Here is a 27,124-nt window from a genome sequence, read left to right as displayed (position 1 = left end):
ACTGTTTAGTGGTTAAAACTCTCAGAGGGTAAGCACATTACTGGGCACTGGGATACAAAGATAATTAAAGCATGCTCCCTAGGCTCAGTCTCTAGTAAGGATATGGATGTATAAAATTAAAAGCTTATATACTGTAAAAAAGTATTGTTGCAGAAATATATACAATACTCTGAAATCTACTGAGGAAGACATGGCAAGAATTGTGTAGGATCTGATGAGGATTTAAGTAATGATGAGTCTGGCAAGGATATAAAATTTAAACCAAATCTTTGATCATGAACAAGAAAGATCTATAAAGAAGGACCTCAGAATATAGGAAAATTATACCAGATCTTAAAAGTAACATTTGTCATTTGACCAAGCATTTATTTAGAACGAGCTATGCTCTAGTAAACAATGTCAGGCACTTGGAATATGGAGGTTAAAAAGAGAATACCCTATTTGTTTTCAAGGGCTCTATAATTAAATAGGAAGGAGGAACCAATGAAATTTCAAACAGTTGCTGCCACAGAAAGTTTGAAGGAGGAAAGGTAGGCAGATTTTGAAGAGACTTGTTAGGAAAATTCTGAGAACATATATAATATACTATTTAAGATTATGAATAGCCAAATTACCTAGGTTTAAATTCTGGTTATGTTTATGACTAGTTGTATGACTCAGGACCAGCCATCCTGTCTTTATGTACTTCAATATTCTCATCTGTAAAATAAGAATAGTAATGCAATATGATATATCAATTTGTCATCCAAATTGAGTGTGTTTTCATGTGTATATATGTATATGTGTACATATAAATATTATTGGTGCTTTTCATTAATAAACAAAAATTAAGGATTTCTATAATATTGTTTACCAAAGAAAAGACCTTTTTGGGGTTTTGTCTTTTTTTTTTTTAAGATTTATGTTTTATTTATTTCTCTCCCCTTCCCCGCCCCCACCAGTTGTCTGCTCTCTGTGTCCATTTGCTATGTGTTTTCTGTGTCTGCTTGTATTCTTGTCAGCAGCAACCAGAATCTGTGTCTCTTTTTTTGCATCATCTTGCTGAATCAGCTCTCTGTGTGTGAGGTGCCACTCCTGGGCAGGCTGCATTTTTTTTCGCATGGGGCTGCTCACCTTATGGGGTGCACACCTTGCACATGGGGGTCGCCTACATGGGGTCACCCCTGTGTGGCACAGCACTCCTTGTGTGCATCAGCACTGCACATGGGATATCTCACCACATGGGTCAGGAGAACCTGGGTTTGAACCCTGGATCTCCCATGTGGTAGGCGGATGCCCTATCAGTTGAGACAAATCCACTTCCAAAGACCTTTTTTTTTTTAATCTTTTTATTTTTTAAATGATTCTTGTGATAGTGGGCAGTTATTTACTGAAGAATTATCAGCAGGGGGAAGATTTTCTCTTACCATCTCTCTCTTATTTTCCCTAATTTGTATTTCTTCAATTTGTGACCGCGTAACTCATTGAATGTAACTGTGAGAAAAAGGAAAACAAAAAACAAAAAAACAAACATACATTTTCAAATAAGAGTTAAATAAGGAATTTATTACTAAATTATTTAAGTAAGCATTCAATAAGGCCAACCTCTCCATTGATATGCAAATTATAGCATATACTCAAAACTAACTGTTTAAGTAAAAAGATTTAAAAGAGCAAATTTGTGGATATGAGGTTAAAATACAAAGGTCCCATTACATTATCTCAAAGTGCCATTAAATGTAAATATTGCTAATTGGTATTTGAAATTTTAATTTCCAGCAGTTTTATTTTGTAAAATATCAGAAAATTATTTTTATTACACATTGTTTACATCTCTTTTTCTCCAAATTCTAATAAGCTGTATACGCTGAATTAGGATGTCATGATTTTCATTATCATTTTGCAGTGGCAATTAACTCTAATCCAACAAACAGTGAGTATAATAATTGGTTTCAACTTGCTTGACAGACATTATGCAAATTCAGGGCTTTCTTTGGTTATGGCATACAGTTATGATAATAGACTTTATTCTCAATGTACTCTACAGCATGTAAAACACTGTCACCTGCCCTGCATTATCTCATTTTATTTGACTTATAGCAGATACATGTTGCATTACTTGTCAATCCAGGGGAACAATATTTGAAAATAAAATATTTGAAAATAAAATTACCATCAGAGAGCTAAACAGTGACATCAGTTCATGATGGAAGAAAAAGTTCAGTACTAAATGTACCAGTGTACATAATAAGTGGCAAAATTTGATATCTTTTCTTTATTAATTTTGCCTTCTTGATCTATATAATCATGAAATCTTTGGACAAAAAATCTTATGTACACATAAAAAGTGGGGATATTTATCCAGAGAAGAGAATTATTAGGGAAAAATTTGATCTGGAACTTTTTCTAGAACACTATACAGAGGAAGCAGAATCCTGCCTTCCGTATTCCTTTATTCAAGTTACATTTGAAAGCATAAGATATAGTTGAGAAAGCTAAAAGAAATTATTGAATAAAATTCTTTATCAATAAATTTTGAATAATTAAAAACCCAGATTATCTTAAATCAGCACATAAGATACTTTAAAAAATTTTGTCTTAATCAAATCTAAATGTAATTTTCATTTCTCCAAGTTTCCAGAATTTAGTAAGATATTGAAATAATCTATGGACTTGAGATATTCTGGTTTGTGACTGATTTTTAAGTGCAAATTAATAACATATTGCTGTCCACAACTTTCCCTTTTTAATTTAGATAGTGTGAATAGTATTCTATATAGTTATAGTGGGATCTGAGTCTGCAAGCTGGGAATGACATTATAGAAATAAAAAATAATATCATCTAGGTATTACCTAATATAAATATTGCCTGGATTCATCATGCTAATTATTACATAATCATATATTTTTAGTCAGTCAGAAGGGGTGCTGATGTGAAGTACAAGAACTATGTTGGCTTTTATAAGGGTCTTTTTTGGCATAGAAGCTTATAGTCACAAGGCCCTAGAGTTCAACTTGAACTACCATAAGAGGTTCTTTCTCACTCAAAGCCATTTGCTGTGTTTTGAAGCAAGATGGCAGGTAATATCTGTGAGGGTTCAACCCTCCTTCTTCCTTTTAAGGCTCCATGGTCTCAGCTTCTTCTGATTTCAGCTGTAGGCTGGTATGAGGCTTGTCTCTCTCCCTGGACCCATTTCTTTCCAGGCTCAGTTGTTTTGGTGTCTTCACAAGGTCAGCTGTAGACTATCAGACTCATCACTTTTCCTGGGCCTCTGCATTGTCTATCAAGCTATCTCTTCCTCTGTGTTCTTCATCTCTGTATATCTACCTCACTGTCCTTGATTAAGCATAGATTTATTTTTAAAAATATTTTATTGTCTTTTTTTAAAGATACATAGATCACACAAAATGTTACATTAAAAAATATGAGGTTCTCATATACCCCACTCCCCACTCACCCCCACTCCTCCCCTATCAACAACCTCTTTCATCAATGCGGCACATTCATTGCATTTGATGAAAACATTTTGGAGCACTGCTACACAGCAGGCATTATAGTTTACATTGTAATTTACACTCTCCCCCAGTCCATTCAGTGGGTTATGGCAGGATATATAATATCCTGTATCTGTCCCTGCAATATCATTCAGGACAACTTCAAGTCCTCAAAATGGCCCCATATCACAACTCTTCTTCCCTCTCTTTGCCCTCAACAACTACTGTGGCCCCACTGTCCTGACATCTAGCAATGACTCCATTGCTAGAGTCACAATAATTTTACAGCAGAATACCAGTAATTCCACCCTAATCCATATTTTATTCCTCCATCCTGAGGAGCCTAGGATGGCAATGTCCACTCCACCTCTAAATCCAGAGGGGGCTTAGATCCCACGTGCCTGATGGATGGTGTAGCAGTGTGGTATGGTTATGAATTCCAAAAATAGATATTGGATTATATTTGAAATCTGTTCTGTACTTAGCTATGATTGAGGTAAGATTAGGGCTTTGATTGGGCCACATCATTAGGGCATTGAGTCCTATCCCTTGGTCAGTGGAGACTCACAGATAAAAGACATGGCAAAGGACAGAGTGTAGGGCTTTTAATGTTGGAGTTTTGATGTTGAAGTCTGATGTCGAAGTCTTAAGCTGGAGCCCAGTGAAAGAGACAGAGCCATTCACCTGATAGTCTGTAGCTGACTTTGTGTAGAGAGACAAAGCCTAGAGAGTCTCCGAGACAACAACTGACCTTGTGGAGGAAACAGAGGACCTGAGCCCAGAGGAACCCCGAAAGTCTGATCCCTCACAGATATCCACAACCATCTCACTCCAACACATGAAAATAGACTTTGGTGAGGAAAGACTCTAATGCTATATGGCCTGATAACTGTAAACTCCTACTCCAAATAAATACACTTCATAAAAACCAACCAATTTCTGGTATTTTACATCAACACCCCTTTGACTGACTAATACAGAATTTGGAACTGAGGAGTGGGGATGTTCTTTCACAATTGCCAAAATGCCGGAATGGTTTTATGAATGGTTAGGGGGCATTTTTTGGAGGAATTTGGAGATGCTTGGAAGAAAACACCTACAGTGCTTTGAAGAGACTGTTGATAGCAATATGGATGCTAAAGAGACTTTTCATGATCCTTAGAAGTAAATGATAAAACCATTATTGGAAACTGGAGGAAAGGCAATATGTTTTTTAAAGTTGTAGAGACAGCAAGATTTAACTCCTGGTGTTTTATGGAAGGCACAATTTGAAAATGGTGAGCCTGGGCATTTAGCTGAGGAAATTTCCAAAGGAAACTAAACTGTCAGGTTCAAAGAAAACAGAAACTGATTGTGGAAATTCCAAGCCTATGGAAATCAAGCTTTCAGATGAAAGTGTCCCATTGGAGGGCTTAACTAAATTTGAAACTTGTAAATCAGGATTGAAGATTAAGTTATCTCAGAAATACTTGTGGAAAGTCTTACTGTCTGATGGCTTGGACCCTTCTTTCTGCATGCTAAACCAACAAGGTTTTTGAGAGAGCTGTATGGACAAAACCACTGTCAGCCTAGAATTAAAGGGACATGGAAAGGAAAGATTGAAGGGGAAACAACTTCAAGAAGAAAATCATGGAAGCTGAGATCTGGAATTAGGACATCACCTTGTGCCGAGAAACCCCACTCATTTGTAGAGAGGGTGAGTTTGCCCCAGCAGTTGAAGAGGTGATGTTCCTGTCCAATGTTCTGGAAGAGTTTTGCTGTTCCAGGGTACAGAGAGGGTGGAGCGCATTCCCCAAGGATTAGGGCAGTTAAGGTCAGCACTCTACAGTTCTGAGAGGTGTGGACCTCTCCCCCAAAGGTTAGAGAAGGCCAGGTAGTCACCTCATTGCTCTGAGAGGGTCGAGCCTGCTTGCCAAAGGTTAGGGGGAATTTTGTCTTCACATCACTGTACTAGGAGAATTAAGACTCTAACCGAAAGATTGGGTAAGGTGTGACAATCACCCCAACACTCTTGGAGGGAGAGGTCTGGAGCTTGGTGGACACCCAGATGCTTGATAAGGGTGGAGCCTAAAAATGGCCATTGTGCAAGCATGTGGAAAGCCCCAAGGAGAAGAAATCATCATCTCAAGAATCACTCTCAGACTGAAATCGAATGGAGGATGCCTTGCAGGTTTACTGAACTGTAAAGGACCCATGACTCATATTTCCCTCCCAATTTCTCCTTATTGTAATGAAAATATTTTTCATTACAAAGTAAAATGTTTATCCTTTGTTAGTCCATTTGTGTGTTGGAAATAGATAAATTGTTTTGTAAGTTTCAGAGGTCTATAGCAAACAGGACTTTGTCCCAAGACAAATGTATTTCTTTAAGTTGATTGTGATATGATTTAGTACTTGCATTGTTACTGATTTAAGTTTTTTTTCAAATATTGTAATGTCTTTTTGGAATTCAGAGGGTGGAGTATAGTAGTTTGATATGGTTATGAATTCCAAAAAAAGATATTGGACTATGTTTGCAATCTGATCTGTACCTGGGCATGATTGAGTTATGATTAGGGCTTTGGTTGGGCCACATCATTTGGGCATTGAGTCCCTGCCTCTTGGTGGGTGGGGATTCACAGATAAAATGCATGGCAAATGACAGAGTTGAGGGCTTTTAATGTTGAAGTTTTGATGTTGGACTTTGATGCTGAAGTCTTAATCTGGAGCCCTGGGAAAAGAGCTGTTCACCTGATAGACTACAACTGACCTTGTGGAGAAAACAGAGATGAGCTCAGAGCAACCCAGGAATCTGGAACCCTTGGAGATGCTGGCAGCCATCTTGCTCCAACACAGGAAAATAAACTTTGGTGAGGGAAGTAACTTAAGCCTTGTGGCCTGATAACTGTAAGCTCCTACCCCAAATAAATACCCTTTGTAAAAACCAACCAATTTCTGGTATTTTACATTGGCACCTCTTTGGCTGACTAATACAGATGGGATTGTCCTACTTACAGTTTTAGACTCTCTTGGTTCCCTGGTATGGTGGTTGACCATCCTCATCTCCCTGTTAGCTGACCTGGGTAAGTCCAACAAACCAGAGAGTAGGTATTGTAACTCTGCCAGGGTCACCCGGCACATGGATAGTCCAGAGATTACACACTACAACTAAGGTTGTGCTGAATTCCCATGCTATGGGGCTCTTTAACATTCCCCAAGGGAATAGCAACAGTCCTTCAAGTTCAAGGGCAAAGACCAGTGAAGAAGGACGGGCCAATGATGGACCTTTGATACTGATGATTGTGCTTATGAACCTGTGTGTTTGAAATTTCAACTAGGCCCAGAACTGCAGGGTGCCTAAGAGTTACCTCCTGAGAGCCTCCATTTTGCTCAAATGTGACCAGTCTCTAAGCCAATCTCACATGCTAATGTATTACCTTCCTCCCAGTGTGGGGCATGACTCGCAGGGATGAGGATCCCTGGTGCTGAGGGATTACTACCAAGAACCAGCTGGTCTTGCAACTAGAAAGAGACCTTGAATAAAAGGGAGAAATGGTAAGGGCAGTTGAGTTTATATGGCTAAGAGACTTCAAAATGAGTCAAGAAGTCACAAGAGGGGTCTCACCTATGCCCACCTCAGCAGGATCCCAGAGACAGCCAAAGTAGATGCAACCCCAGGTAGAGGTGCTCCAGAGGACAATGGAGATGCCCATTATGCCCATGGCAGATGGCTCTGGAGATCAGCGCTTTGCTGTTGGGCCCTACTTTGGAATTTGTACTCCTAAGTGTGATGGAGTTGGACTCAGATGTGACCTATCTACACATGCCTCTTCTGTCCCTTCTATTCAAACTTTGGTTGACTCTGAGGTTGATGTATGCTCAGGAAACTTAGAGCATACATTGATATAGCCCATGAATGAGGCAGGCACTCAACTCTGAGTTTCCCTAATGATGTGGTAGAATTAAAGCCTTAATCTTTTTTTTTTATTATTGATTTTGTAAAAATATTACATTAAAAAAAATATGAGGTCCCATTCAACCCCACCACCCCCACCCCACCATTCCCCCCCAGCAACATTCACTCCCATCATCATGACACATCCATTGCATTTGGTAAGTACATCTCTGGGCATCTCTGCACCTCATGGTCAATGGTCCACATCATGGCCCATATTCTCCCCCATTCCATCCAGTGGGCCATGGGAGGATTTACAATGTCTGGTGATTGCCCCTGAAGCACCATCCAGGGCAACTCCAAGTCCCAAAGGCGCCTCCACATCTCATCTCTTCCTGCCATTCCCCATACCCATCAGTCACCATGTCCACTTTTCCCACTCCAATGCCACCTTTTCTCTGTGGACCTTGGATTGGTTGTGTCCGTTGCACCTCTATGTCAAGAGGAGGCTCAGATTCCACATTGATAGTGGATGCAATCCTCCTGCTTTCAGTTGTAGGCACTCTAGGCTCCATGGTGTGGTGGTTGTCCTTCTTCAACTCCATCTTAGCTGAGTGAGGTGAGTCCAATAAATCAGATTGTAGGAGCTGGAGTCTGTTGAGGCTCAGGGCCTGGCTATCATATTGTCAGGCCAGAGATTCAAATCCCCTAAATATATCTTAAACCCCAACACCATCTACAATTCCAGTAAAGTAGCATGAAAGTCTTATGAAAAGAGATCCCATCTGAGTCCAGTTTCATCACGCAGAAACACCAGCTCCAAAGAAGGGCCATCTGACATGGCAGTGAACCCCATCTGCCATGACCATAGAACCCGTGGGTCTCTTTAGCCCTCCAAGGAACCAAAACCTGGGGATTGTATCTACTTTATCTGTCTCTTAGACTCTGCTCAGTTGTGCATAAGGGCAATCCTTCTGACAGCCTCCAGACTCTTTTTTAGAGACTCGTAGCCATATAAACTCATTTCTCCTTTCCTTTTCCCCCTTACATTAGGTCAAACAGCATTTTAAACAGCATGTTATTATATGTAGACAGGGATATTCTGCTGATCCGCATCAAATCTTCAATTCAAGGTCATTTTCCAGTTGCATCATCAGTTGGTAGTTGATAGTGATCCCTCGGTGCCAGGGAGGCTCATCCCCGGGTGTCATGTCCCACGCTGGGGGGAAGGCATTGCATTTACATGCTGAGTTTGGCTTCGAGACTGGCCACATTTGAGTAACATGAAGTAAAGCCTTAATCTTGATTTAATAAAGGAAAAGTGAGATCTCTGAATTTAATACAATCAAAGGGGTATCACGCCCAGAGTAACAGACTGTTTACAAACATAATCTATATTGCTTTTTGAATTCATCAGTAATATCAAACTGCCACACTGTACTACTATATTCATATCAAAATTAAGAAAGCATATTACACCATTGTAAGGATAAGTGAAAGAATCATTAATTATTTTATATAAGACTACACAGTGAGTATGAGGCCCAGGATCCCAAATCATTCTTCAGTTTCAAATTTATCTCTTACCTGCAGAATCTGATGCAGAATATTGATAAAGAATTATGAAGAATTTGAGATACTTAAGGAAGTCTAGGTATTGAAATGATTTAGTCTTTCGAGTTTATAAAGTATAAGAGATTTGTAAAATAATGGAAACAGGGCAATGCCCCATGTGCTCTAATGCAATATCTACTAAAGAAAAAAGTAAAATTTAGGACTGAAAATATAAAGCTTAATTTAATTAATAAAACTAAGCTCATTGTTTCAGCCTGCTAGGCTGCCAAATGCAATATATCAGAAATAAGTTGGGTTTTGCAATGTGGATTTATCTTTTAAGCATACATTTCTGAAGCCATGAAAATGTCCAGATTCAGGCATCATCAGACAATGCTTCCTCCCTGAAGACCTGATGCAGGTGATCCTGAACTCCTCTGTCACATGGCAAAGTGTTTGCTGGTCTCTCCCTTCTCTTCCTGGCTTCCTTGCCTTCAGCTTTCTGCAAATGTAGTTCTCTGCTTGCTGCTGTCTCAGTGTTCCTCCTATTTATAAAAGAGTCCGGTAAGAAGATTTAGACCCATGCTGGGCCACACCTTAATTGAAGTAACCTAGTCAAAAGACGTTTAACTGAAGTTATTTAATCAAAAAGTCCCACCTGCAGTAGGATAACACCCACGGGAATGTATTAACTCTAAGAAAATATATATAATTTTCTGGGGTCCATCCTCATACTCATTTAAGGGGTGTACAACCTGACATATAAGTAGTATGCATAGTCCATTATGTGCAAAGGAGTGTTTGGAAGACCAAGTAAATAAGGAACCAAAAGAAGAGGAGATGGGTTTTAGGGAAAGATCTCCAATAGATCTAAAACCTGAAACGTATGCCTGTTGTATAGCCTGAAGCCATACACATTGTGTAATTGTTGCTTTATAAATATAATCCATCTTCTAAGATAATACTTACATAAACCAAAAGCCAAAGGCAAGAAAATTGATTTGTTCTATCATTTGGCTACTTTGGAGATTAAAATGTGATTCTGTTGTAAATAATTCGATTGACTATGGCTAGGTGATTTAGTAAATCAATTTGTGAATGAAAATGGCAGGCAAAAGAAACACATTATCTTACATGATTATGATATTTTGTTTAATATTGTAGAAATTTAGTACTTTTTAAAATCCAATTGAACTACAACACTAAATGATCTTTTCTACTCTTTCTTTATAGTTTCTCTCTTGTTTTTCTCAAACCGTAATTCATGGAGTCCTACATCATAAACAACTGGGTTGTTATTTTTTAAAAATATGAATGTTTCTAAATAACCATTCTGTACCTATTGATTCAGACTCCCCTGGATGGGTCATGAGTACGTGTTGTCTTAACAAACTTCCTGCCTAACTTGAAGGGGCAACAGAATTCCTAATCTGCAGAAGAAAGAGGCAACAAGAATTATAAATGTGCCTGGAGGCTCACCATGTTTAGAGAAAGGCTGATTCAAAGTGGAATTATTTTTTAAACTAACCAGAGGTTGACAATTCCTTTTTTTTTTTTAGGCACAAGGTGCTGGGGATCGAACCTGGGACCTCATATGTAGGAAGATGGTGCTCAACCACAGAGCCACATTGGCTTCCCTGGATTGGGTTTCCTCTGTTTTGTTTGTTGTTTGTTTTTGTTTTATTCAAAAGACATTGGGAACTGAACCTGGGACCTTCCATATGAAATGTGGGGACTCAACAGCTGAAGCCACAGGTGCTCCCTCCCATAAATTTTAATTTTCATACTTTATTATATACCAGGTAATTACTTAGTCGGTATTGATATTTACTAAATCTTTTTTGTCAAAGATATTAGCTCTATATTACTAATGTGCTAGGAATGGTATCAACCACACTATGTCATAATTTTGAGGACATTGAATTTGTCATGTATGACATTATAGTGATGTGTATAGGCCATTGTATATTTTGTCATACTTACAAAATTGTTCAGGACAAAGTGTAAACTATAATGTAGACTGTAATCCATGGTTGGTAGGAATGCTTCAATATGCATTCATTAATTATAATAAATGTACCCTGTTAACGAAGGATGTTGTTAATGTGAGAAAGTGTTAGAGGGGATGGAAGTGGGGCACATAGGAATCCCTTATATAATTTATGTAACATTTATGTAACCTAAAGCTTCTTTGAACATAAAGAAATATTAATTTTAAAACAGAAATGTAAATGCATAGATTTTTAAAATAAAACTTCTATAGCAGAACATGCAGTTCATTGAAATAATCAATAAAAATATGTATTTGAAAATTTAATCCTTAATTCAAAGTTTATGTTCAAATTGGAAACTATAATATTTGCTTAAGGTTTTAAGTGTCATTATAATATCATTACTATAGGAAAAGAGGATTATGCATATCTATTATGGCAAAATGATAAACTATACCAATATGATATATTTAATAGAATAAAAGATTATAATTTAGATACTTGTTATAATTTTAAGTGACATTTATTAAATGCAAGCTAATATTCTAAGTACTTAATATATATTACTATATATGTTTTTCACATCAATCTGTGAGAAAATTATGTTGTATTTCCCCTTTGAGTGTGGTAGAATCTGAGTCAAGAGAGGTTCAGGAACATTCACAAAGGCACATAGCTACTATATTTTGGGACTAACTAGCTCAGGCTGTAAAATTAAAAAGGCTATGCTCCTTATTATTTTGCAATACTGGATAGCAGAATTTCATTTTTGTAATAATTTATTTAGTATAAAAACACTCATAGCAATGCATTAATGCACTTGAAAATAAATTGTACATAGCATATAATCAGTAGTACAGGTATTTAGAAATTAATGCAGAATTATAGAAAGAATTTAGTTTTAAAATGGATGAAAACCTAAAATTCAGTAATTAAAGAAATATATTAAAATCATACATATGGTTAGGTAAGTCACAGCCAAATTTATGATAAAATAGAGCAACTTATCAATAATCGTTTGTATCACACTAATTTCAGAGTGAATAACACAGAAAGTTCTGATGAGAAACTTAAAACCTGCATTCTACTTATCACATCTTTATGGTCCTTTAAAGCAATAAAATAATCTTACAGGGAAATATTAACAATTAATTGGAATTAACATTCCAATTTAATGAATTTGTAGAAAACAAAATGAAAAGTTAGAAGAGTTGGGAAATATTTGTATCAGCTATGACAAATGATTTTGAAATATATTGTAGATAAATACACACTAATTCAGAATATATTAAGTAGTTGACCAAATATACATAGGCCAAAGTTTTTATTATCAGTCACAAAAGAAATGGCAATTATAGCCTCCATATAAAGTGCCATCTAGCAATGGAGATATTTTAAAAATTGTACTCAATACAAAACTTCACTAGTTGTGTGGTTACTAATCTTGTTTCTCTCAGAAAGAAATAGTAAGGTAATTTGGGGCCATAATGCTGATCAAATCATATGATGTGATTTTCTAGCATCTCTTCCTTATATATTTATGGAAAATAAATTAAGGAAAACTTTATGTTCACAAAATATTAAAGTAGAATATAAAATATTTTGGTGGGTATATTAGTTTCAGGTTGCTGCTATGATGAATTATCAAAAACTTCTTGCCTTAAAATAACAGAATTATATTCTTTCACAGTTCTGGAGGCCAGAAGCTAGAAATCCACGTGTCAGCATTTGGAGGTGAGCATTCTCTTGGGAGGCTCTGGTGGAGAATCCGTTCTTTATCTCTTCCAGATTCTGGTGACTTTCAGTGCCTTGACTTACTGCTGCATCCGATGTCATTGTGTCCCCTTCTGTGTCTTTTCCTCTGTGTGTCATTTTCATAAGACTTTATGTGCCTGCAATTTTGGACCACCTGGATAAATTCTGCCTCCCAAGATCCTTAATCACAAGGTTTCCAGGTGAAGTAATAGCTGCAGGTTTGGAGGATTATGGCGTAGATATATCTCTTGGTGGACCATCATTCAACCCACTACAGAGTGTTTGGCTTTAGGTTTCAATCATATGGAAATGAGTAAATATATTATTTTACCTCGCTTTAGAAGAATATTATATAATCATTTTAATTAATGTTAGGAATTCAAAATAACAGTGAAAACATATTATGTAATTAGGTAAAAGATGTATGTATATGAATTATAGAAAGAGCTATGCTAGTAGAACTATGGATAAAGATTTTCTCAATGTTAATGTAGATAAAAAGGAAAAAAGAATATATACGATTTGTAAATATATATACAATTTAACCCCATGATGGTTTGAAGTTGTATTTATCCCACAAGAACGTGATCTTAAATCTAATCAATTCCTGTGGGTGAAAACACATTCGCTGTAAGTAGGACATCTTAATGAAGTTATTTCAGTTAAGGTGCAGCCCATGGCAATCAGGATGCATCTTATTCCTCTTAGTATAGTCTTTTGCAAAAGAATGAAATTCAGAACAACAGAGAGAGAAAGCTACAGGAAGCAATAAATTGAACACCAGTGGAGCCCAGAAGAGAAGAGAGGTCCAGGAGACCCGCATTATGTGCCTTGTCTTGTGACAAGTTAAGGACCAAGACTCGTAGCAGCCAACTCTAGAAATGCTAGCCTTCATCCAGAAAGCATTGCCTTGATGAAGCCTTGATATTGACTTTTTCCCAGCCTCAACCTATGAGCAAATAAATTCCCAGTTTTTAACTTGACCCATTTTTCATGGTATTTCCTTTAGCAGCCTAGGAAGTTAAAACAAGCCCTCTGTAAATGTGCCTCAATGTTCTTATGACATTCTTTCTACAGGGACAGTGATTTTGAAGCAAATTAAAGGACATTTGTTAGTATAGATTAAACTATTGAAGTTATGTTAACTGTCTGCCAAGACAGCTGTCAAGGTATAGCATTTTATCATATACCTTATCATAACAAAAAGTTTAATACAAAAGGCCAATTACCTAGATTTTTCTTTGGCTATGTGTCAATCACAAGAATCATTTTTTGGTTTAAACACTTCATGTGTTTTGAATCTCTACTAGTCTAGAAAGGTTTGCAAAGTATGATGCTGGAGTCAAATACAACCATCCAACACCCAACACTTTCTGTAGAAATAGTTTTATGGGAACTCAGATGTATCACTTTTTTTTTTAATTTTTTATTCTTTATTGAAGTATATCCTTCATACATGAACATGCATAAACAATAAATGTATAGTAAAGATTCTGAACTTACAAAATAAACATACATAACATCACACAGGGGTCTCATACATCACTCCTCCACCAACTCTTTGCATTGTTGGCATCACTTTTTATGTATTGTCTATGACTTCTTTCATTGTACAACTGCAGAATTGAGTAGTTGCCTAAAATATTTATTATCTGGTCTTTACATATAAAAGTTGGCCAGTCCCTGCTATACAGCAAATTTTAGAAGTCCAAGAATCATGGTGTTGGTTCATTTACCAAGTTTATTAAGTTTCTCTGGTGATATATCATTAAACAGATTGGTAGAATAATGCTATACTGGAAAATAACTTTTGTGGTGGATTGCATTCATGTGTTTGTTGGGGAAAGAATAATCTATTTTATTCAGGTCTATTAAGAATTGAATAATTATATTTTTGGGGATCAGAGCACAAGACTGGTCTAGGTAACATAAAATAAATGTGTTTTCAATATTATAAAGATTAGTAATAGAAAATTTTGCATTGAATTTATAACCTTAATGATAAATACCTTTACACAGACAAATGCACATATTCCATATTTATTAAACTGATATTATCCCATTAGTAAAGTTAATAAAATCTTTACCAGATACCAGAAATTGCAAAACATGCAATTTTTTGCCTTTGAGTTATTGTCACATTTTGCCAGGGCCTTACCCTGATCCCTTGCAGTGGTATGATGTTCAGGTAAGTCTGGCATGTGCAGAATATATCCTAGATTTTTTTCATTTTTAATGGTGTGTATTAAATTGCCCTAGTGCACCTTGACTTTTTACAATCAATAAACATGATTAATATGTCTAAAAATGACAGCCTGTTTTAAAAATAACACTATAAGTCACTGCTCATGTTGAATTTATCTTATGAAATTAGCAGGTGAGTCTCTTCTGTAGGTGATGATTAAGGTTACTATTCTGGGAAAATGACAACATACAAATATATCTCATGGAGAAAGGCATGAATAGTTTTTTTTTTCCAATTAATGTCAACACATTTGACCCTCTGTTTACATGATAAATAGCCAATAGAGTCTTTATTTATAAGAATGACCTATTTTAAGAGTGGGTATGACTGAAGAGAAAGTGAGGCAAAAACTCATTTCTGGTGGCTGTTTTTTCATTTGCTCAAAACAGAGAGATGCTTCTTATCCTAAAAAGTAGAGAGTATGCGAAAAAAGGAGCAATTTTGAGTAACTTTTTTTTGTGGTTGTGGCAGTTGTGGTTAGTTCAAAACCAAATATAACCTTAGTAAATTTTTCCAAATATGTATTATTCTCTCAAAATACAAATAATCTATAAGACATATAGACATAAATTTGTAGGTATAAAATTTATCTCTGTGCTATTCTTAATTTTTATAGATGCGAAGGCTTAATACCATATTGTATTATATTTTCTTTATAATAGTGCAAGCAATACAACTAAAAAACACTAAAAATAGCACAACTGCTCTGCTTTCTTCCTTATGATTGCATTTGAATATGATGTTTGAAGAAAATGAATTACTTATCAGAAGTATTGATTTCAGCCTTAATTATATGCAAAGTATGTAATTTCCCACTGCTTCTAGTGGAGGTTCACCAAGAACTAAATTGTGTATGCATAATTCCTGTGGCTACTCATGGTCAAATACCTCATAGAGAAAAACTGGGTGAATAATGTGCTAAACAAATAAACAATCAGAAACCATTTTTGATGACTTATCATGGGAAAACCATCCAAGGAAATAATTGGATGGAGAATGAAAGAGGTGTTTTTTGTTATTTTCATCTTAATAGTGCATAACACATTGCTTAATCAGTTTTCAGTCTGAAATCTTTTAAGATAAAGTTGTAAAATTCACTGAGCGTGGTTGTTAGGGAATGAAAAATAGAGTTTATAAGAAAATTTCAAAGGAGAAAATGGAAACAGTACGTGGAAATTAACTAATTCAGAGATTTATTTTAAGTTAATATAAGGAATTAAATGAAATTAAAAGCTTCAGAAAGAATAAATAAGGCTGTTTGCATTTTTCCTTAACTTTCTTTTTTTTTTCAAATCTTTCTGTTATTTTTTTTAAAGATTTATTTATTTATTTATTTTTTTGGCATTATTTATTATTTTTATTTTTTATTTTTTTTATTTTATTGAATTTGTAATAATATTACATTAAAAATATATATGTGAGGTCCCATTCAACCCCACCCCCCCACCCCCCCTCTCCCCCCCCCCCCAACAACACTCCCTCCCATCATCATGACACATCCATGGATTTGGTAAGTACATCTTTGGGCACCTCTGCACCTCATTGTCAATGGTCCACATCATGGCCCATACTCTCCCCCATTCCATCCAGTGGGTCCTGTAAAGATATACAATGTCCGGTGATTGCCTCTGAAGCACCATCCAGGGCAGCTCCATGTCCCAAAGACGCCTCCACCTCTCATCTCTTCCTGCCTTTCCCCATACCCATCAGCCACCATGTCCACTTTTCCCAATCCAATGCCACCTCTTCTATGTGGACCTTGGATTGGTTGTGTCCGTTGCACCTCTATGTCAACAGGAGGCTCAGATTCCACATGGATGCTGGATGCAATCCTCCCACTTTCAGTTGTAATCACTCTAGGCTCCATGGTGTGGTGGTTGTCCTTCTTCAACTCCATCTTAGCTGAGTGTGGTGAGCCCAATAAGTCAGATTGTAGGTGCTGGAGTCTGTTGAGGCTCAGGACCTGGCTATCACATTGTCAGTCCAGAGATTCAAATCCCCTAAATATATCTTAAACCCCAACATTAACTGCACCTCCAGCACATTAGCATGAAAGTCTTATGAAGGGAGATCCCATCTGAGTCCAGATTCATCACACACAAACACCATTTCCAAAGAGGGGCCATCTGACCTGGTAGTTAACCCCATCGGCCATGACCATAACTCCCATGGGTCTCTTTAGCCCTCAAAGGAACCAATATCTGGGGGTTGTATCTGCTTTATCTGTCTCTCTGACTCTGCTCAGTTGTGCATAAGGGCAATCCTTCTGCCAGCCTCCAGACTCTTTTTTAGAAACTCGTAGCCATATAAACTCATTTCTCTTTTCCATTTCCCCCTTACTTTAGGTCAAACAGCATTTTAAAGTCATGTTATTTTATGTAGACAGGGATATTCTGCTGATCCGCATTGAACCTTCCGTATAAGGTCATTTTCCAGTTGCATCATCAGTTGGTAGTTGATAGTGGTCCCTTGGTGCCAGGGAGGCTCATCCCCGGGTGTCATGTCCCACGCTGGGGGGAAGGCATTTCATTTACATGCTGAGTTTGGCTTCGAGACTGGCCACATTTGAGTAACATGATTTATTTATTTATTTATTTCTCTCCCCTCCCCTGTTGTCTGCTCTCTGTGTCCATTTGCTGCATGCGTATTCTTCTGTGTCCACTTCTGTTGTTGTCAGCGGCACTGGGAATCTGTGTTTCTTTTCCTTGTGTCATCTTGCTGTGTCAGCTCTCCGTGTGTGTGGCGCCATTCCTGGGCAGGCTGCACTTTCTTTCATGCTGGGCGGCTCTCCTTACTGGTGCACTCCTTGTGCGTGGGGCTCCCCTATGTGGGGGACACCCCTGTGTGGCAGGGCACTCCTTGCGTGCATCAGCACTGCGCATGGGCCAGCTCCACACGGGTCAAGGAGGCCCGGGGTTTGAACTGCGAACCTCCCATATGGTAGGCGGACACCCTAACCACTGGGCCAAGTCCACTTCCCACTTTCTTTTTTTAAAACAATTATTTTCCCCTTAATAACAATAGATTTAGGAGTTTTCTGACAGATAATTGATAGGTGCTGACTAAAACTGGGTCTAGTTTTCTTACCAGGATAGTTCCACCTAATGCAACTTTTTTTCTTAATAATGAAATAAAAACATTTAAATGCTTAGATAAACTATGAAAAATACATATCAGAATTATGATTCAAAGAGAGTGTGTATAGCAGAAATTATGACAGGCAATGAAATTAAAATTCATTGTTCTCAAGAGTAGGTTGCAAATTTAGGTAAAAAACAAATGGTCTGCATGGTATGGGCTAGTAAGTTTTTATTCTATAGCAATCTATAATTCTGTCACCAGATATAGTGGTATTCATAAAATCATCTCAATCTAGTCTGGATAATAATAGTGTAACATTCATAATAATTGAGTATCTGCTTCTGATTTCACATACTAACTATATGTTTGTTTATGGGACTAATTTTCAAAATGAGATAATGGTCAAAAGGACCATATTCAAGAGATAAGAGATGTAAAAGCTTTTGCATTAGTTGTAGTGCACTGAAAATTTTTTAAAAAGCAAACAACTATAATTGCCAAATGAGACCTTATTTTTAAAGGGCTGTCCCATCAGAAGGAAGGAAGCCTAATTATAGCAAGCAATCCTTGAATCAAGGGGAGTAAGTTATAGAGGCAGTTTTCCGCTGAACCTAGGAACATGTTTGTAATAATAAGAAATATTACCAGTCAGAAAGGGTCATCCTGTGAGAGACTACTTTCAATTATGTAGCACAGGCAATTTCTATTTTATTGAACATATGTTAGAGTACGTGACCTCTGCACATTGTTTCGAATATAAGACTATGATTATTTTTATTTATACACTGAATTGTTGTGGTTAGTGTAAATACATTGTGAACAATCCATTTGCCCTTTGTCTGAATAATTTAAAATTGTACTGTCTCTCAAAAGAGCCATACATAGTAGTATTTTTAACATGAATAGGAAAAATGTGAAACTCAGGAAAAACCTTTGATAACTATTCTCAGTCTTAAAATGTGTAACATTTTACAACAATCTTTCAGGCTTTAAATGCTCATTGTATAACTGTTTCTCACAATTAAGTTTGCTCTAGTATGATTTTATAGAGTGCCTTTTACAGCCTCATGTTTCAAGCTGAGCAATAAAATGTCTTGCAGAAATTCCTTGACATGCAGTCTGCATACTTATACTTGTTGTCACATATTGAATTTGCATCAGTCCTAACAAATATAACTGCGTACAATGTTGATCAAAATCTTGACATTGATTTTGCCTGAAAATATTATAACTTGCATAACTATTCTTTTTATAAATAGAAATAAAAAAATAAAAATATAAATCACCCTGACAGCTACATGATCAACAGCTGTAAAATACATAGGACAACATATTCATTTAGGGGCTTCTCTTGGTTAGCTGTTGATACTTCACTGAAAAAAAAAAAATTGGGGAAGTGAATTTGGCCCAACGGATAGGGCATCCGCCTACCACATGGGAGTTCCACGGTTCAAACCCCTGGACTCCTTGATCCGTGTGGTGCTGGCTCATGCACAGTGCTGATGCGTGCAGGGAGTGCCCTGCCACTCAGGGGTGTCCCTCACATAGGGGAGCCCCATGCGCAAGGAGTGTGACCCGTAAGGAGAGCTCCCCAGTGCAAAAGAAAGGGCAGCCTGCCCAAGAATGGCACTGCGCACATGGAGAGTTGATGCAGCAAGATGACACAACAAGGGAAGTGGACTTGACCCAGTGGTTAGGGCATCCGTCTACCACATGGGAGGTCCATGGTTCAAACCCCGGGCCTCCTTGATCCGTGTGGAGCTGGCCCATGCACAGTGCTGATGCCCGCAAGGAGTGCCCTGCCATGCAGGGGTGTCCCACGCATAGGGGAGCCCCATGCGCAAGGAGTGCACCCCATAAGGAGAGCTGCTCAGCGCAAAAGAAAGTGCAGCCTGCTCAGGAATGGTGCCGCACACACAGAGAGCTGACAAAACAAGATGATGCAACAAAAAAGAAACACAGATTCCCGTGCTGTTGACAACAGAATCGGACAAAGAAGAACACTCAGTGAATAGACACAGAGAACAGACAACTGGGGTGGGGGAGTGGGGGGCAGGGGGGAGAAGGGGAGAGAAATAAATAAATAAATCTTAAAAAAAAAAAAGATGACACAACAAAAAGAAACAGATACCCAGTGCTGCTGATGGGGAGTGAGGGGGAAGAGAAATAAATAAAATAAATCTTAAAAAATATATATTAACTTTTGATTGCAAAAATAATCACTGGGTTCAGTATTTTCCTTTACTAGTCTATTAATGTTTTACTTTAAAATGTGCTTCAACAGAAAAAAAAATTAATATAGAATAGAATGACATTTTCTAACCAATGTGTCTACTGGACCCAGTAGGGCCATAGTAGTTAGTCATGAAATATTCTTTTTTCCCAGGATAGTATGCTTTGGGAATCACAATGTTGAGATTCTTGTGCTTGAGTGGCTGTGTTTTGGGGGTCCTTATCAAAATATGTGGTGCCAGAAATTAAACTCAGACTAGTATACCAATCTTAAGGGAAATCCATTGGTATAATGGAGAATAAGCACTGATGTCAGAAAGAGATTAATCTTGGTCAGAATGTTTGTGTTTCTTTCTAGTAGTGCTCTTCTCCATTTCCTTGGACTCTAGAGAAAATGGAAGAATTTCTTAGGGTTATGTTTTTGGCAAGAAGAGGTGCAAATTTATTTCCAAAGTAACCTTGATTCCTTCAGATAATTGTCAAGATTCTAATGTTTGTAGTTTGAAGGGAAAGTTGTGCCCCCAAAGGCCCCTGAGGAAATAATGAATGGTAAAACTTATAAGGAAACTATTTGCTTGTTATTTATGGGCTTTTGTTAAAGTTGTCTCATTTTAATAAGCTTTATGGATTGCTCTTTAACAATATCATGTCTGAAAACTTATTGCAAAAATATGTAGCATGTGGAAAATAAGAATATATGTAATAAGAAATATATAGATAATCTATAGTGAAATAATTTTTGTATTGTGGTGTGTACAAATTTTTCAATATATAATGGCATGTAAGAATATTACTTTATACTACCTTAGGTGAGGGGGAATAAAATAAATATTCCAGAAATGATTAAACCTATACCTTAAATATCTGAATTATTTGAATAGAAAGTCGTCTCTGAAAAGTGAAATGATTCCTATACATAACCAAATAAAGCCAAAGGAAAACATTTTATATTTTCCAAAATGAATGATTATTGAGGACATTTATTTCCTTCCATTGTGCTAGGCATTGGTAGTATAAACTACATAGAAATAACATATTCACTTGTCTCAAGAAGCTTTAAATGTTAAGATACAATGACAAATAGAAAGACAATTTAAGTAATATTTGGTTCATGCAATTATTGCAAGAATCTTTAGAGTATGTTACAAGAGCACTGAATAAGGATATCTGATCCCAACTGTAAAAAGTAGAATGTAGTCCTAAATATATTTTGGAAAAAGAAATATAGTGCTGTGACATGATACTGCATGGAATGATTGAGGATGAGTAACTACCAGAGAGCAAAGAGAAATAAAGTGTCCATAGCTGCACTTTGAATGAATGGAAACATTTCCTGTGACTAAACAAGGAGCTTCTGTTAAAGTGGTTGTGGGATTATAGAAAATAGATAAAGATCAAGTTTATAGAGATGAGCAAATACTCTGGACCTGCAGAATCCGCAGAGCTGAATCTGCGGGGCCTTGTCTTTTCTTCAAGTAAGGAAAGGTACTACTCTAATAACGGAATTCCAAAAATATATTCTCTGTGTCCTTCTATTGTGCCTCAATTATTGATTCTTTTTGTTGTTTTTCTGACATTTTAGGTCTAGGTCTTAGTACTTGCCTTTTCAGTTTTAACTGATTTCTAATCTACATCTTCCAGTAGATAATCCAAGTCTCTTTTCAAAAGCAAGTAGCATCTGCAAAATTAGCATGCTGCTACATCATCCATTTTATCGATAAAAACAATGAAAAATAATATGTCTTCCATAAGATCTAAAGAACATTTCTATCCGTTTTAGATAAGCTAATGCAAATAATAGAGATCCTGGGCTGACGGTGGAATAGAAATTAATGCTTAAATATGGTTTTATGACATGTGTAATATGTATTACTATTGGCCCATAAACCTTTATTTAAAAATTTTTACACAGCATTTTTGCCTTAAACAATGCAATATAAATACAAATCATGTTATTTTGCTTTCCCATTCTCTACAGCACTTTGGATTATGCTAAATTTTAGCATTTACATTTTAGAGAAATATATGTTCTTCACATGCAGAATTGAAAGAGAACCTATGACTTGTTTTTCAGTCTTTGAAAAACTATGAGTATACTTGCTTCTGGGACTCCAGCCAGGAGGATGGCAATATTCAAATAATGTTGTTTCCCTGTTGTGATATTTATTATTCAATTAATTTTTTTTTGATGCTTTCATCTCCTATGGGCAGAAGTAGTAAGAAATCCCTTAATTACTTTCCAGTTCATATAGTGATGCTTTAGGTAATCGTAGAAAACAAATTCTAATTAAGAAACTTTTTTTAGTAACTTGATAGTAATTCTGCTTTATGCTTTTTAGCCACTGCTGAAAATGTGGGTCAGCAAAACTCTAGGGAGGATGAAATTATTCAAGCCTTTGTATCACACTCCTTTTAGTTGTATATCTTATTAGATTTTTTAAATTCTTTATGCATGTGATTTAAGACTATGATAAAGAAACATCAATTTTTTGTATTCCTTCCAATGACTATAAATGCAATAACATTTACTAAGTATCCTGTTTAATTATTAGGATCAATGATTACAGGCACAATTTACTTAGAATTTTTCTTCTCTAAAAATATTGTTGGTATCAGAATTGACTGTATATCAGATCTTTGTAAACTTTGTTTCATTTATTTATTGACATGATAAAATATTAGATCATATATTATTAGTACCATTATTTCAAGTGTTTAATCCTATATTTATTTGTTCATTTGATAAAATGAGTATAAAGATGGCTTATATTCAGATATTTGAAAGTATTCACAAAACCTCCACAAAATATTTTTACATAGGGCTTTTAACGAAGGCAAAGGATGCAGGACAACAAGAAAGGAAGAGTTCAGGCAAGTTTTGGGGGATCCAAGTCACTAAGAGGCACAGAGCCCAGAGCCACTCTTATTCATACAAGGACTCACTTCTCCAAATTAAAAAGAACTCAAGACAGATGTTCCCTGCATGGGTTCATATGCTGCTCTAGACATGCAGCCAAGCCAGACTATCTATTTGATTACTCCAGTTGGTTAGCAAAATCGAGACTCAAAGAAATTTAAAGTACCAATGACACATATTTCTTAACAAATAATTTGCAAAGGAAAATAAAGGAATAGAGGAGAAATTTGCATATTAAAAACAACTTAAAGACATCAAACTATTTCTATGTATAAGCTTAATCTGAAGCATTACACAAAAGATAAAACAAGAGTGTATACACATACATATACATATATAAGAAACAATTACAAGGCATTTATCAATTTGAGTGTTGACTGGAGTTTTTAAAGCATAATAATGACATTGTGATTATGCAACATGAGATATATTTTGTAGAGATATATGCAGAAATATTTAGAATATAATTAAATTAGATATCTGTGCATTGACTCAAAATAATATGAAGTTAAGGTAAAGATAGATGTAACAATTTCTGGCATAAGATGATAATTGGTATAATTGGGGGATAAATACAGAAGAGTTTATTATACTCTGTGGGTGTTTGAAATTTGACATAGCAAAGGTTGTTGCATGAAAATAATTATTATATAGAAATAATTTTATAGAGAAAATGATTATATAATGTGAAAATGATTTTAGTTAAGAAGATGGGTCATAAAATAAATACAATGATTTGTATCTGTATTAGATATAGAAATAAGTTGTTAATTTTATGAGATAAAATATTGTTACTATGATTCAGTAAGAAAATGTATTTTAATACCTATTGTGAAGTATGTAGATTGCAATAACATAAAATGTTTAGCAAAATAAAAAGGTGAGAATGGATGAAACATTGTCAAATGTTGTAGATGCTAAGTCCTGAAATGTATGTAGGAGTCTATTCATATTCTAATTTTGAGTGTATTTCTTTAAAAAAGTGAAAAAAAGACAATTGACACTAAGAATAGAAAAAGTATAAGTTTTCTAGACTAACAAGTAAATATTATGCATAGTCATTTTTCAGATTTTTTCAAGGAAATGATTAATACTTTATGTGATGGAACATTTTACAAGTTGGATTGTAAGCAATTCGTGATAATTTGAAAATGAACATTTTAGTATAACTGTATAGATATATTATTTCCCCTTACCTGTTCTATTTCTAGTGGATGATATTTTATGTTTAGTCATTTTTTAAAAATGTCTTTTATTCCTTTCATTCATATTGAGAACTTTTCAAACAATGAAACATTATTGAATTTCCCTTCTCTTCTATGTTCAGGTACATTAAAGTACCTTAATTCTTTTCCTCTACCTTTTCATTAATTTTCTGTATTCCTCAAGGTCTTCTTGTTCTCACATAAGGATCTTTCCTAGGCTTTTGTGCACATTTGTCTTATATATATATATCTATTAAAAATTTCTTATCTGTCTTCTATCTCCATTTTGTGCTTTTTCTCCAATATTTCAACTTTTCTTTAACTGTTTTTATGCCTGTTCTTCAATATTAACTTGAGTTAATTACATTACACTTTAAAATAGATCCCCATCATAATCTCCTTAATTTTCAGCAGGATAATGTTTCCTCAGATTCCCTAAACTATAGAATATATAGTTAGAATTTGACTAATTCTGCTGCCTCCTTCACCCGTCTAATTAATCAATAACTAATCTTGCTGTATCCTTTATTGTAGTCTGTTTTTCTCTTACTTTTAGGCCCTCCACTATCCCAATCCACTGACCATTTCAGACTCTTACCATTACACAATGTTCATTTATTCCTAAATATTATAATATTTTTGCTAATAGGATTTTCTTTGTGTCAGTTGCCCAAGATTACAATTCGTAAGCACCACTTTCACCACTGTGCTAAAACCAAAGGGTGCTTGTCTCCAGCAAAACATGAAGTTACCTTTTCATAGGATGGGATATGGTCAACTCCTCCCTGATCTACTTTTCACTATACCAACCTGACTATATCTGACCTTGTCATTTGCTATTGAATATTACTACTTCGTTGTGTAATTTTCATAAGTTTTTTCTTCTAGCCTCTAAATTTGAATGTATGCTTGAAGTGAAAAGAAGTGGACCAAAGGTTATAAAATACTAGGAAATATTAGAATTCAATTGTCTTTTAATATGATCTGATTTTAATTCTTATGAAAATAAGTGAGTGCTGGATTGTAAAGTGAAATGAAAATAAGATTTAAATCTATACTCTTTTGTGTCTGCAAGATACATATTTTTGGCCCTCATCATTTAGTTCAGTGGTTGTTGCTCTCTTGCCTTTCTCCTGTAGTAGACTGGCTCCTGCCTTTCAATTGACAGGATGCAGATGAACACAAAGCATGAGTTTTGATTGGTAATTCCTTTCATGTCTGTATTAGTCAGCCAAAGAGGTGCTAACGCAAAATACCAGAAATTGGTTGATCTTTATAAAGGGTATTTATTTGGGGTAGAAACTTATAATTCCAGACCGTAAAGCCTAATTTACTTCCCTCACCAAAATCTTTTGTCACATGTTGGAGCAAGATGGCTGATGACCTCTGCCAGGGTTTGGGCTTCCTGGGTTCCTTTCATTCTGCAGCTTGCTTCTCTCTGGGCTGAGGGTTCCTCTCTTCCCCAGACTGCATTTCACTTTGGCTCAGCTGCTGTGCTGACTCCATAAGGCCAGCTATAGACTACTAGGCAAAAAGCTTTCTTTCTGTCCCCAGGATTTCTGCCATGTGTAAGGAGCCGTCTCTATTCCTCTGTGTTCATCTCCTGTGTGTTCACTTCCTGGGCTCCAGCTCAAAACTCCAGCATCAAAACTCCAACTCTGCCTTTTGCCATGTCTTTTATCTGTGAGTCCCCACCCACCAAGGGACACAATCAAAGTCCTAATCATAAATTCATCACTCCCAGGTGTAGACCTGTTTACAAACATAATCCAAAGTCTATTTTTGGAAGTCACAGACCATATCAAACTGCTACAATGTCCTTGCTATTTAGACACCTAGTATCACTTCTTCTTGATTCTATTTTGGAATCAAAAAAGGTAAAATGAAACAAAATGAAATAAAATGAACTACAAATAAAGAAGAACAAAACATAAAATGTATTTGGAATATTTGCCTGAATCAGTCACATTACTCTTGTTAAAACTAAAACTGTTATATATTTGTTGATGTTAATTATTTTTTAACTCTTTATTTTGCTATAACAATCAAATTACCTTTAATAATTCAAAATGAAAAAACTGCTCCCCAGCAGATCTTATGTATCTGCTTTCAGCCACTTCCAATCACGTTTTGCTGATATAAACAATAGTTTATATCTATATAAGCTTCACTATAGTTATCTTTATGTCTATAGTAAGTTCGATACATCAAAATTTAAATAACCTGACCATAAATACATTTAAATAGTTTCCTTTTATTTTTTATTTACAAAATGAACTGTTTTTTTCTGATAAAGTTCTTCCAGAATTTATACTACAGAAAGACTCATTGTATTTTACCTTATGTCTTTAGATTTACATGATTGCTCCCTAAAATAAAGTTATTATTTTGTAAACCTTCTTTGTATTTTGTAATATTCTTGTAAAAATATTGTAATATATATGAATTCAGGGTCATATGTTTCTTAACTAGATAGCCAATCTCAACAGATACATATATATGTATTTTTACAATTGAAAAAAAAATCTTACTAAATACTCAAATCTAATTTTTAGAGCTAAGGAAAATTAGAAATGTAATCATGATAGAAAATGTGTTTACAAAGTACATTACCTTCATTACACAATTTGCTTAGTACTGTGAGTTTTACCATTGTTTTACTCTATTCTGGTTATTAGTCTCTGATTTTAATAAATGAAATGGAGTACTTGTATTTTAAAAGACTTTGTTTTAAAGAGCTTTCTGGTGAAAAGGAAGTACTCAGATAATGGCTAATAACTATTGCAGATGAGTGTG

General features: G+C 35.7%; 1 long non-coding RNA gene across 1 annotated transcript in view; it reads right to left on the bottom strand.

Moving 5' to 3' along the window:
• Window positions 1-1,362: 1,362 nt before the first annotated feature.
• The window catches only part of LOC139438826 (uncharacterized), a 45,959-nt gene continuing 20,197 nt past the window's right edge, over window positions 1,363-27,124 (bottom strand). Inside the window, exons 2-3 of the long non-coding RNA XR_011648552.1 lie at window positions 9,251-9,447; window positions 1,363-1,473 (exon numbers count right to left, since the gene is read on the bottom strand). This is a non-coding gene — a long non-coding RNA (uncharacterized lncRNA). The remainder of the gene's footprint in view (window positions 1,474-9,250; window positions 9,448-27,124) is intronic.

The sequence above is a fragment of the Dasypus novemcinctus genome, chromosome 4 (assembly GCF_030445035.2).
Source record: "Dasypus novemcinctus isolate mDasNov1 chromosome 4, mDasNov1.1.hap2, whole genome shotgun sequence".
Classification (NCBI taxonomy): domain Eukaryota; kingdom Metazoa; phylum Chordata; class Mammalia; order Cingulata; family Dasypodidae; genus Dasypus; species Dasypus novemcinctus.
The sequence above is the reverse complement of the archived record's forward strand: the minus strand, read 5'-3'. Positions and strand labels throughout refer to the sequence as shown.